Below are 11,040 nucleotides of genomic sequence, written 5' to 3'. Positions count from 1 at the left end.
GTAACAAAACTTTTGAGAGATAGCAACAAGAATTTGGAGCATTTATTTTATGAATATCCTATAGGTCATATTTTTGGTGTTCACTCCTAGTACAAGAATAAATCATTTCTGGGTGGATCTAGGTGGAATGGTATGTTTTTGCGCCTACCCCTAGCGTAGAGGTAGTCCATATGTGGGTGGTGTGTACATGATCTTGATTTTAAGAGCATGCCAAACCTCTTATAAGGGTCAACAAAGCTTGACTAAACTCAATGCAAAACAAGCAATATATAAGTGGAAGTTTTCCTATTCTAAATATCATATATGGCTTTGGTAGGAATTCAAGTTTTGTCATATAGGAGCTCATCATGTAGCATGTTTATGTTTTTCAAAAGATAAATCTCTAGAACTTTAGTATCACTTGGAACAAGATAAACATCAGCTCAAACGTTGTCATATCATATCTATCAATTTCCTAGAGTTAGATCAATCATATGCTACCCACGAGTTTCAAGTTCAAAGTAAATTCATATATCAAAATAGTCTTATCCAAAACACGAGAGAATTTAAGGCTAAAAACTAAGTACTTCAAAGGAATTATGATAGAGTAACTATTCATCATTTCCTTTATAAGAGATTATCCTCAGAGTCCATTTTATTTATTTAGCTCTTAAAAACAGAAAACTAGACGCACACTTTTATTTTATTTTTGAGATTTAAGATCACACCTTAATATATATAACTAGCTAAGATAAATTTTTATTTTTTTTAGTTTGTTATGCATCTTTTTATTTTTAACTAGCATGAAGCAAACTTAATAATAGTAAAAGGGAAATAATACTTATTTAGATACATGGGGGATGCTCCTTCCCCAAGCTGGATATTGTCCTGGTCTTTATTAGAGTCAGTCTACCAGCAGAAGTCTTCCTCATCCGTCCTGAAGTTGGGGTCCTCATGTAGCGGATATAGCCGCAATTTGAGAAAATGTACTTTAGGTGAATGAAGACAACAGGTGGTTTTACTCTTGATCATCCTGCAAAATACTCCATCAAGAACACCAAAACTCATGGCATGGATTAGGATAAGGGTATAGTGATCAGCGATTAGGAGATTAGTTGTCCTTGTGGGTTTAGATAGATTTTATAATGGCAGACTTCTAGCAAGATGTCTATTTAATATTTTTTGGATTTTCTTATTTAAATAATGTAGAAAGAAAATATGTATGCATGATATATTTTTTTATGGCACCACAGTGAATATTCCCATGGGTGTTGACACACCGTAGATTTATTTACATGGGGCTTAGGATTTTTATAATGTGATGATGATATACAGTAATGAAACTTTTTAGTTTTCTTTATGAGTGCAAGACAAATGTAGAAAAATAAATATGCTAAAGTGAAAAATAATTTGTGCAATACTAAAAAGTAAATATGGATAACTACCGATGTTACCTCACGGCTAGGGTGTGGATTTTTGAGTCCTCTGGATAGGACTTGCCTAGAGAAAAGTCCTTCAGTCTTCGGGTGCATCATCTAGTCTCAACAATGGAGACCTAGACGGCTACACATCTTGTGATGGTGTGTCTGATGGTGATATCACCTTCTCTTTTCATACCTGCTTGGTCTGTGGGCTTGACTTAGGCAGAGTAGGTTCATCTTTCATAGGCTCTTCATGCGCTGCATCTTCCTCCCATCCATTCTTTGGGGTTTGATTCCTTTGGTGATAAAGTTCACATCCTCTTGGGTTTCAGGACAGTTGTTCCCTGAATGCCTAGTGTTTCCACATACTTTACATGTCATGCGGGAATCATGAATGTGCATGACTTCTTGCTTCTCATTAGCTCAGCCTTTGAGCTTCTTCATTAGCAGGTCCATCTTGGCAGACAACATCTCTACCTCCATGAGTTGATGCATACCTCCACCTCTGTTACGAGTCTAAACATGTTCTTAATTCCAACCTTGATTGGAGGCCATCTTCGCTATGAGAGCTATCGCAGCTAGGAGTGTGAGTGATAGGAATGCACCACCAACAGCATCATCCATAGTCTCGCGGGTACTATTGGTCAACCCATGGTAAAATATCTACATGAGTAGCCAATTCTCCATCCCATGGTGAGGGCATTCTAATATGTAATCTTGGAAACGTTCCTATGCCTCAGGGATAGATTCATCATGTTGTTGTTGAAAGCTTGAAATTCTCCCATGCAGAGCATTAGTCTTGCCTATGGGAAAGAACTTGGCTAGGAAGGTAGTGGAGCAGTTATCCCATATAGTATTTCTATCTTTATTGGCATAGAACCACTGCTTCGCCTTCCCCAAGAGTGAGAATGGGAAGAGGCAAAGTAATATGGCATCCTTGGTCACTCCTTTGATGGTGAAAGTGCCGCAGATCTCTAGGAAGTGTTGGAGATGAGCACTCGCATCTTCATGTGCCTTCCAACAAAACTGGCTTGCTTGCACCATGTTGATGAGAGCCGGCTTGAGCTCGAATCCATTGTCCAAAACATTGATTATTGGCCTAGCCTAGATGTTGGCGGTAGTTGGAGCAGAGAATTCATGCAGAGTCTTGTTAGCCATGGCTTCAAATTTTGGTGTGAACCTGCGCCTTATCTCGTTGTCTTTTGGTTCCAAAGCTGAGACTTTCTTGAGTTTAGCTCTAGCTTCTCTAAATTAATGCTTCTAAATCTTCAACGTAGTTTATCGAAAGGTCAAAACTGGTCATACATTACCTTGCATAAGATACAAAAGTAGACAAAACAAAGGTAATCCTGCTTGAGCAGGGGTCAATGGTTATCTCGATCACATCAATAAGTATAAGTTTATCAATACTTCCTTTGCCTAGCTACCTTCCCTGGCAACGGTGCCATAAATGCTTGTTGATATTTATTAACTTATCACTTGTTTTAGTAGCCACCTATTGCTTACCTACATCTGCTAACATTACTTTATTAACTTGTCACTTGTTTTAGTAGCCACCTATTGTTTTAGATGCTTGTTGGTATTACCTAGTGTTGACATTTCTTAGCATCACTCTTTACTAAGTTATCATCCCTAGCATGATGCCAGAAATGTGTTGTTGGTAATTATAAATGACACTTGAAAACTTAGAGGAAAATTATAGATATATTAAAGTATCCGCAAGCGCACAGATAATATACCATTATAGCATTTCACCCGGGAGTATACCAAGTATCGTTATTTATATTTTATCCACAGGGAGGATATATGGAGTTGTGTAGTCATAGAGATATTGACAAATGTATATGTACTTATGATAAAACCACTCATGCTATGGCAGGGGTGAGTCAAATGATAAATAAATAATAAGTGTAAAGTAATAATGGTATTCTAGAAATAGAAATAGAGACTCATAAAATGCAGTACGGCTAAGCAGGAGATCATTAAGAACAAAAGATTCCTAAGTCATTCATTATTTACTAATTCTTTTGTACACCCAAGTATATACACTCTCATCTATAATATAACTAACTTTGGATCTATGCATAAGGAACATTACTAAGGAAGATCAAGAACAGAGCTTGTCTCCCTTTGTAACCGTGTTCTACTTGCTCTACAAATGGGGAGTGGACTACAAAGCACTCAATAGGAGTGTCACATCTACGATCTACCACATGACCCAGAGTGTAGAATGCATCCATAGGCAAACAATATCTAAGCACCATGCTTACATAATGTTGACCACTTAACTTACTCGAGTACTGAGCTAAGGGCTTTGTAAACATATGCAAAGATTCATCATCAATCATAACTATATCAAGCATATAACTAGACTAAACTAGCAACATAATAAATAGTAACATAATATTAAAGTAGCACAAAATCATAAATATAGAGATACAATGGCTATACCAGTCTCAAGATAGTAGATCTGGAATCCTGAGCAATAGCCCACACTCTACTTGAACCTTGCTAGCTAGCCTATACTAGAAACTTGAAGAATTGAAGCTCTATTCTCTTCTCTCTAGAAACCCTAATTTTTGGTCTAATCTTGACTTATGGTAGTGTGCTCTAGAGGGGGGGCAGGGGCTAGTTATATAGGCCAGAGCATCAATCCTTAGCCCTCGAATCAAACCAACTTGAAAGAATGACGTAGATGCAATCCTTAAGGCGGTGGAGAATTGATGTATGAAGGAGGGACTACCAGGTGGGCCTAGGGGGCCGAGTGGCCCCACATGGTAGGCTCCTATCCTCTGCTTCAGTGACATGGCTTCTATGGTCCTCTAGAACCTTTTGGTGTAGTTTTCGCCGTGGATAATCACGATTTAATTTGTTGTTTTGATCTCCCTTGATGGTTTTCTAAAATAACCCTATTGAAAATATAGATTCACCAAAACTCATGGAAATTGTTAATTTAAACTTCTAAGTCTATGTTGGTGATCATTTTTATGCATTATTTCAATTTATATTGAAGTTTATAATGAATGATAACTATCGTCACACCTAGCATGACTACAAGAGTGATACTAAGTAGTTCTTCATTATTTTATGTGACTAGAAAGAATATATAGATATGAATGAAAAGGGATCTGCAAGCGCACAAATAATATACCATTGTAGCACTTCACCTGAGAGTATTTCAGGTATCGTTATTTCTATTTTTACCATAGGGAAGGTCTGGCAAAGACATGTATTGATAACTTACACTATTGATGGAGAATTAAACCATAACCAATGTTCTACTGATAATAGGGGTAAGTCATAGGATAAGATATATATATATATGATAAGTATTGATCAATGATAATGATAAATCACTCAAAGTACTCCTTTCTTTGGTATTAGCATGGTCAGGTAGAATATTAGAGGAATAATTCCTAAGTCATTTATAATTACAAGTCAAAGCATACATTAATTAGTGCAATTATACCTAGTGGTCATTGCTAGACCATCGTCATATCTACACATAAAGGATATTACTAAGGGAGAATAAGAACAGAGCTTGTCTTCCTTCGTAACCGCATCCTACATGCATACCTATATTTGGGGAGTGGACTACAAAGGACTCAATAGGAGTGTCACATCCGTGATCTACCACATGACCCAGAATATAGGGTATATCCATAGGTAAACAATGTACAAGCATCACACTTATACAATGTCGACCACCCACCCATGGATCCTTAGAGTGAGAGCTATACGAACTTATGCATGAACATGATAATAATCCAACTATAGTAAGCGTATAATCAAAGTAGACGATGAACATTATAACTAAGAACACCAATGAGATGAAACTAATATTGTCATAATAATTGTAGCTAGTATATAAAAGTAATGGAGAAACAAAAGAGAGGGGTACAAACATTATACCAATCCATGCTATTGACATGATCCATAATCCAAGCGAAGTTTGCTTGCCTCCCTCTAGACATAGCCTAACTAGCTATGCCCTAGAATATGATGGAGCTCTAAGGATGATTAGGGTTTTTATCTTCTCAAATGACTTATGCCTTAGGGGGTGGCAGGGGTTGGTATATATAAACCAAAGTGTCCAACATGAGCCCTTAGATCAAACCGACATAAAGAATGGCATAGATGCAACCTAGGAGGTAGTGGAGAACCGACATTGTGACATAGAGGCTTATAGTGGGACCTAAGGGTCAGTAGCCTATAGGTGGGGCTGGCCGGCCCAACCTCGGTGTAGTGTCCTCTGGTGTCTTCTAGAACCTTCTAGTGTTCGTTTCGTGGTGGATAAGCATGATTAATTCTGACATGTAGGTCCACCTTGATGGTTTTTTAGATAAACCCTGCAAAAATCATAGATTCATCAAAACTCATGGAATTTATTAGTTTAAACCCCTAGACCTTTGTTGGTGATTACTTTCATGGCCTTATTCATGTTTTATTGATGGTTTATAATGGTTGTTAACTACCATCAACAATGGCGATGACGCCTCCTACATCATCTCTACAACCAATAATCCCTCCAATGATTCAACCTTGTCTAATAATGAGGGAGCAAGCAATTTGAGTCCTCATGATGACAAGGTCATGCAACCCCAAGCCTACAGGAGAGCCACACCGAGGTTGTCTTGGATATGGTTATCAGTGAGTTCACAAAGTTGTAGACTGAGTATCCCTCCTATTACAAGGAGATGTCCATGCCAAACATAGCACACAAGATGTTGGTCCCTATCGTGTAGGAGACGTTCAAGCAATTGGCGTGGTATGATCTGCTAGAGCAGCCGAACAGGAAGATGGAGGCAGTGAGCAAGCTCAAGTACATACTCTTGGATGACGGGTCTGCCTCCTCACCGTATGTTGGGCTGCTCTTTGAACTAGTGGTCAACCCCATTATGAAATGGTTGAAGGAGACGTGGACTCCCACCAGGTTCCCATAGCAGGAACAACTGGTATAGTTCTTGCGCAGCCTACCGCTAGAGTTCCCTCATGCTAGGGAATTCATGCATGATGTAGTGTTGCCCGGACTGTCTAGCATTGCTCAGAGGTATGACATGGTCTAGGAGATTGTTCTAGGTAACATATTTCTATAGCCATGGATGTCAACCATCAACCAGGACTTAGTATAGCTGATGCTCACCAAGGTGTTGACCGCGGTCTAGAAAGTTTTTGTTGAAGTGTACTGGTGAAAACACGCACAAAAATTACGACATTGTGTTGCCATGGAAGCAAGTGGCTTGGCCTAACGTTTGGAATGAGTTTGTCGATGGTGTCATCATTCCTTACCTGAAGTGTGGACTTGGAAATGTCCACAACAAGCCACCACCGGGAGGAATGGCAGCTATAGACACGCGAGTTGACCACCTGATGAGGTGGGCATTTGAGATTTCATCATAGAAAATGCTTGAATTTCTACAGGGCGAGTTCCCTAGAAAAGAATGGTAGGGTGCTCTGTCTAGGTGGTTCTTCATGGTAGATTACGATGACAAGATGGTGTTGTAGTATGAGCTCGCTTTTGGTGGGATCGATTAGTGGATGCCATTCATCGACAAGCTCATTGTACCATGCTTGGCATCCTAGTTCATTGCCATTAGTGTTGTCTCGCTGAATGAAGGGTACGACATGTTCCACATGCTCATCACTAGGTGGAAGCCGGTTGTGTTGCCGGAGTCGATGATGAAGAAGGTCCAGAAGCGCCTATAACCAATTACTTCTAAGCTTAACAAATAACATCAATAGATCATATGCATCCCAAGCACCACATAAAACATCATGGTTAAGCCTAACTAATTATTTATATTCATTTATTTATTTCCTCATATAATAAGGTGATTTGCAGGATAAATATTTCTAGTGGTCAATAATTTCTCAGAAAATTACAGTAGCCTATATATGACTCTAATAGTCTACTGCACAAAGTTCATTGTATTTGTATAAGTATAGCTACCTCTATAAAAATGACAAGTTACATATGCTTCTTTCTACAAAAATAATTTAGCATAGTGAAAAGTGTTAAGCAACAGATTTAATATTTTTCTTACTTTTCTCCTAGCACAAGAATACTATATAAAAATTTGCATGATCATATGTTAAGTATTTTTATCCCATTTAATTTCACTAGAAACTAGCAATTAATTAAGATTAAATATGAAGACCATATTTCAATTATGCTTACTATAGGTTTAATATTTTCCTAGCTAGAGCATATCAACACAATACCAGCAAAATTTGAATCATAATTTTTGCACTTCCCTAGCTCAAGATATGCAATTTACAAGATATAAACTAATTTAAAAGCACTCAACTTGCTCAATTTAATTCTCCTAGAAAAATACCCTAAGCATTAGATTTCATATTTTTATCAAATAGTACACTTCAAGATGAATCCAACAAAATTTGGTTCATCCCATTTGGATACTCCTAGCTCTAGATATAATTTTTCCAATTTAGCAACAAAATCTATGAAATAAAGAAAATCAAATTTACTCGGGCGCTACAGTTAGGTGCACCTGGCCTATACACCTACTGCGACTAATAGTAGGGGCCCATGGTCAAACTAGCCCCACTTGACATACACACAAAGCAAAGGCAGTGCTCTGATCGGTGAGAAATCGCTGATGGCGAGGTCACCAGTTATGAGGTCACCACCGTTGTGTTCCCCATCATCACACGCATCTATGGGTACCCAAGGTTTGCTCAGAGGATCACTAGAGCTACCTCACTAGTGAGCATGGTGGCTCAGCGGTAGTGCACGGTTGTGCTCTGGGCATCTCCGGTGATGGCATGCTCGGGCGAGCGCGGCTACGACATCTACAAACCCTAGCAAAGCTCTATGACGCAGATCATGTTATGATGAAGCGGTGGTGATGCTTGGCCACGTGCATGGTAGCACAGTGGCATGGTGATGTTCTAGTGGGAAAGCAGGTGCAAGCATGCATCTATCTTCCCCATGAGTTTCCCTATCCTAAGGCTAAACCCTAACACCTACTGTGAGAGAGAACAGCGACTGGATAGGCACAGCCACATTGACGTGCATGGTAGCGGTGATCTCGGCTCATGGCAGTGCGGCTCGCATTCCAGCACTGATGACACGATAGCAGCTCTACGAGTGGTGGCTATGGCTTCTAGGGTTTACAATGAAGATGAACCAAGAGAGAGAGGTACAAGGAGTGGTGGATAGGGCTAGCCACAGTGAGCTCAGAGCTCGGTGGTGCTTCGTGGCCATGGCGGTGATGGCAATGGCCTGTGGGCCTTTACCTTAGCTCAAGTTAAGGCAATGATGGGTCAGCGAGGTGGAGGAGGTGATGGTAGAGCTATGGGTGCAAAGGATTGAGCAGTGAGGCTTCATGGACGGTGAACGCTTCTAGCGAAGGCACGACGGCGATGCTACTGCGGTGCTCGACTTGCTTCGACGAGCGCGAGGGCGAGCGAGAGAGGTGAGGTAGAGGGAGTGAGCATGTGAGAGAGAGCAAGAGGGAGTGGCATGCTTTTCTACCCATGTTGGCCTAACTAGTGGGACCATTGCTGGTGGGCAGCCATGATGCGGCGTGCACGGCCTGCGCCGGTCGGCCATGACGTGGCTGAAATTTGAATTGGCTAAGTCCGATTTAGGCGACTAATAGCACATCTTCACATGATCAAAGCTGCTAATCCATGGTGAGTTGGTGAAAACTTCATTAATATAAAGTTTAGAGCTACACGAGTACTACAAGATTGATTAAAGGAGTTTTGTCTAAATCACCATGGTTTTCAAACTAAAATGAGCATTCAACACTTAGAAAAATTTTAAGTCACAAAACAACATTTTGTTGGTACTTGTGAGCTCTATTTGACCATGTTAGACACTGATTCAGCTCATGACCCTTAAACAAAGTTTTTACCCATGATGTCAACTACAACTTTTATTTAGGTCACATAGCCATGCAAACACTCTAAGCTACTGTTCAACTTTAGTCAAACTAGGATCAAGAAAATGGCATTACCATGTAAAACAACACTTAGAAGCAAAATTGGCTTAAGTCATGAATATAAACATTGTTCCAAATATCATTCTAGATGTGTATAAGGTATTTTGGTGACCACACAACCATCTCTTGTGTTGGTCACATATGATCACAAGCATAATTAAGTATATGAGCAACATCACATGTGATAAAGAGAAGGTAAATGAAATGAAACTTCATATGCTCATGCTCATGAATGCTTGGATGATGCTTGTGCTCATGAAATGCAAATGCCAAATGCAATGCTTAACACTAGGGTGTTACAGGGGCGTTAGCCGACCCTTGGTTGCACCGCCTTGGCATCCAAGGGTGTTGATTGTTCCTCCAAGGCGGTTGTGAAGCTAGCACGTGGTGAAACTTGGCAGCTGAGTTAGTTGGTAAGTCAGTGGAGAGCTCCCAAGTCTATGACAATGGGCCCATGAATCGACCGACATCAAATCTTGTCCGTTGATCAAGCCGACTTGAATGGCGGCTTCTCATTGGCTTAGGAGCAACTCCCACGGATCGGTGATGTGGCAGGGCCACTTGGGGGCTGGGCGGCATTGCTAAGTGGGCCCTCAGCCTCCTATCATGTCCACTTGCTTTGTTGGTCCATGTTTGTAACCATTTTGGCCAAATTTTGCTATATTTCCTGCATACAAATAATTCTACAAGCGCAAGTGGAATTAGGTGAATTATAAACAAAAATCTTAACATGTGATGATGATTTACCTCACTTTGCCATGCTTTTGGGTGGAATGTTGATGGTTTAAATGGATGTTACTGACCGTTAACAGTGATGCGACGCCCTCGAGGAGACGTGGCCCAATCTCAATTCAACCACATTGATGCAGCAGTTACTGATCATCCTCCATCTAGTGTTTGGAACTGCCACAACACATTCACATACTTAAGTGAAAAAGTTAGTAGTGAACAACTTCTTTTGCCTCCCACTTTGTTGTGACATCCATCCACATGACTGTCGCACTTCCCATGGCCTCCGACGAGCCCACCGGTGGCAACATCCAACATACGATGCTAGCAGACCACAACACTAGCACTATCCCTAGCACCGCGGTTACCGATGCTGATGGCGCCGTGGTTGCCGATGAGGATGCCATGCTCGTTGCTATCATCATTTATAGGCAACCTATGCCATTTGTCCCTAGGGGCTTACCATCGTGGTCTGGCCATTCTGCTCTATGGGACATGCATCGAGTGTCGCCCTGTTCGATGGCGCCCACGATGACCAATGTGAACAGCTTAGCGGTTCACTAGATAATGGAATGCATGGGCTACAATGCTGGCCATGGTGTTGGAATGCACCACCAAGGGGATGGAAACCTCATCTAGGTGTGACTATGCCATAGGTACTCAGGTCTCGGCACCGACCGCTATTGGTATTTACTAACTTGTCAATTGTTTTAGTATCCACCTATTGCTTACCTACATCTCCTAACATTACTTTACTAGGTTGTCATCCCTAGTAATGATGCTAGAGATGTTTGTTGGTATTACCTAGCATTACTACAAGAGTGATACTAAGTAGTTCTTCATTATTTTATGTGACTAGAAAGAATATATAGATATGAATGAAAAGGGATCTGCAAGTGCATAGATAATATACCATTGTAGCACTTCACCCGAGAGTATTC

The 11,040-nt window shown here is 40.4% G+C and overlaps 1 non-coding gene across 1 annotated transcript; it reads left to right on the top strand.

Moving 5' to 3' along the window:
* The first annotated feature begins 2,085 nt into the window (after positions 1 to 2,085).
* On the top strand, positions 2,086 to 2,194 carry LOC136553148 (small nucleolar RNA R71). The gene has a single exon (XR_010783055.1). It is a non-coding gene; the product is annotated as a small nucleolar RNA R71 (small nucleolar RNA).
* The last annotated feature ends 8,846 nt before the right edge of the window (positions 2,195 to 11,040 follow it).

This window comes from Miscanthus floridulus, chromosome 4 (genome assembly GCF_019320115.1).
Source record: "Miscanthus floridulus cultivar M001 chromosome 4, ASM1932011v1, whole genome shotgun sequence".
Taxonomy (NCBI): Eukaryota; Viridiplantae; Streptophyta; class Magnoliopsida; order Poales; family Poaceae; genus Miscanthus; species Miscanthus floridulus.
This window is presented reverse-complemented; position numbering and strand designations above follow the sequence as displayed.